We start from the raw sequence: 3,479 nt of genomic DNA, 5'->3' as shown, positions 1-3,479 counted from the left end.
ATTCGTTTTTATATAGATCATCCATAATTGATATAAAAGTATTTGTACAGACATTTGTCAATACAGGTGCTTGAACATATATCCATATTTTTGTCATTGAACAGCTGCTATTTATTGCAATGTCATTTTTGTAGCAATACTTACTGATTAAGACATGATCCGTCCGCACATGTTCAAATTTAAAAAGTATGCTGTAATTAATGTATAACAGCCACTTAAATATTTTAATTATATATTGATACAATATTGAAAGAAGTGAAACACGAAATAAATATAAATTCAGACATGTTTCGTATGGTCCGCAAATCGGGGCTGTATAGTCCGTCAATCTGGGCCGTATGATCCGGAAAGGTTCAAATTGAAACAAGTATACTATCATTAATGTGATTACAGCAACTTTTAAATTTTATTAAATGTATTGATGCAATATTGCAGGAGTGGAACACGAAATGAATATTAATTTATATATATATATTGCTTAAACATTTTATGAATCTATATTGATATAAAGTGTCTTAATTGACCTTGTGAGCAAATTGTTTTGTGTGATTTAATTAACTAACAATGCCTTTAGTAGTGGGACATAGCCAGATAAAGTACTTGTCTGATTATTTGTGGAAGGGTTCGTACTCAGTGTTCTTGTATACTTCCATACGCAAGACGTCTTACGAGCAGCGCGCTTCGGTACGTGCCAAGCCCCCTAAGCAGCCAGCTTCTATGCGCTCCACGTGGTACGCGTGTCCTACTTCCATTCGCAAGACGTCTGACGAGCAGCGCGCTTCAGCGCATGCCAGGTCAAATCAGCGCCCAGCTTCAATGCGCTTCACGCGCAATCTCAACACGAAACCTACTCCTACTTCTACCACTACTGCACGTGAGACGCGACACAAGCAGCACGCTTTTCCACATATTCATCTCGAAATTGATGAGATAGTCCGATGGATTGAAGATGCTACACAAGTTCCAGACAGTAGAAACAGACAGTCCGGTGGGGGCGGAACAGCAGTAGTGCATTCAAACCAGAAGGAACTATTGTCTGCAAAGAGTGTTGAAGACATAATTGGTGCTTGTGTGGCTTAGCAAATGTGTGATAAGGTTTCAACTGAAATGCCTTTTAACATAAGTGGTGGGGATATATATGTTGTAGCTTTAGATTCATTATCAATAATGAAAAAAGACGTTCGTGTTGACAAATATATGTAGATAAATGATGGTCGCAAACGCTTTCCAAATAAGAAATCAACGATGAATAAATTGTTTTTCAAAATAAGATTAGTTGAAAACAAACAATCAAAATCATTTCAAAGGCATATTTACGAACGCTTAGAAAATGGAAAATTTGCGATTATACACTATCTAGGAGACCCCACCATATATACACCACTAGCACATGGGAATTCTAAGAATAAGGAAAATGTATTTACAAGAACAAATCCTTCTGTTATTGAATATATCAAGTCACGTGCTGATGATGTCACTGTTTGTGCTAATTTTATAGACAAAGAATTGAAATGCAAAGCTGAGAAAGGTATACTAGATTTTGATGTAAAAACTGCAAGAAACGTTCGCCAGGTGAAATATCACCGCCAGGTGAAGTATACAAAAGTAGAAGTGACAAACGTTAAAGCAACGACGAAATATATATCTGTGAAATTTCAATATAATTAGAAAATTTAAACAAACAAATTGACGTCTTTCCATCCATTGTGTGCATATCTGGGTATGAAGAAATACTGACAGAATTAAGTGAATAACTAATGTTCAATTTTGATACACCCCTAAACATGTTTTATAACACAACTTATAAAATGGGGCACTTGTTTAATAGTGTTCTGTCATATCAACATATTTTGTTTGAAGGCAATACAATAGTGCCCGTTCAATGCATGATGCACTAACGAAAAGATGTAAAATTCCATTAAAGGTTTTTCAGTGTTATAAAGGAACATATTCCCATTTTGAAAAAGAACAAACGTTCCGCTAATTTGTGATCGAGAGGCCGGTATTAAATTAGCAATTCGTTACCCAATATACAAATTATTCACTGCTGGAATCATATACGAACAGACATAAATACGTGGCTTAAGAAAACTAATGCAAACAAGACTATTGCCAAGCAGTTAAAGTCCCCTACCGGCTCCACCATTGTCAGAAATTCCACCACTGTCAGAATATTTTTTTTATTTGTTGCCATAGCAACCACAATTTTTGGCGTACGAACAAAAAGAAATGACGTGCATAATGTACATATTGCCATCTATCCATGTTTCAAGTTTCATGAAAAAATATTAAGAACTTTTAAAGTTATCGCAGGATCCAGAAAAAAACACCATTTTCAGCACTATTTCTAGTCTATTTGTTGCCATAGCAACCAGAATTTTTGACGAAGGAACAAAACGAAATGACGTGCATAATCTAAATGTCCATATTGCCATCTATCCCTATTTCAAGTTTCATGAAAAAAATATTAAGAACTTTTAAAGTTATGGCAGGATCCAGAAAACCACCATTTTCAGCAGTATTTCTAGTCTATTTGTTGCCATAGCAACCAGAATTTTTGACGAATGAACAAAATGAAATGACGTGCATAATGTCGATATTGCCATATATCCATATTTCAAGTTTCATGAAAAAAAATTAAGAACTTTTAAAGTTATCGCAGGATCCAGAAAAAACACCATTTTCAGCAGTATTTCTAGTCTATTTGTTGCCATAGCAACCAGAATTTTTGACGTAGGAACAAAATGAAATGACGTGCATAATGTCCATATTGCCATCTATCCATATTTCAAGTTTCATATAAAATATTAAGAACTTTTAAAGTTATCGCAGGATCCAGAAAAAAACACCATTTTCAGCACTATTTCTAGTCTATTTGTTGCCATAGCAACCAGAATTTTTGACGTAGGAACAAAATGAAATGACGTGCATAATATCCATATTGCCATCTATCCATGTTCCAAGTTTCATGAAAAAAATTAAGAACTTTTAAAGTTATCGTAGGATCAAGAAAAAAACACCATTTTCAGCACTATTTCTAGTCTATTTGTTTCCATAGCAACCACAATTTTGACGAAGGAACAAAATGAAATGACGTGCATAATGTCCACATTGCCATCTATCCATATTCCAAGTTTCATGACAAAATATTAAGAACTTTTAAAGTTATCGCAGGATCCGGAAAAGTGTGACGAACGGACCGACGGACGGAGAAAAAAACATAAGTCCCGTCCGGTCAAACCGGTAGGGGACTAAAAATGATGATTTGTCCGTGTACAATAAACATGTGCAAGACTTGATGAAATGTGCAACTGAAGAGGATTACTCTGATCATAAAACTGAAAAAGAACAAGAGTGGAGCCAGGAATTTAAGAACTGTTTTGAAAGACATTTGCATCAAACCATTTTGAATAATTCTGGTCGTTGGGTGTTAGAAAAATTAGGCATATACAATCCCTACTCAGGAATGACCAGCAACC

This window comes from Dreissena polymorpha, chromosome 9 (genome assembly GCF_020536995.1).
Source record: "Dreissena polymorpha isolate Duluth1 chromosome 9, UMN_Dpol_1.0, whole genome shotgun sequence".
NCBI lineage: Eukaryota > Metazoa > Mollusca > Bivalvia > Myida > Dreissenidae > Dreissena > Dreissena polymorpha.
The sequence above is the reverse complement of the archived record's forward strand: the minus strand, read 5'-3'. Positions refer to the sequence as shown.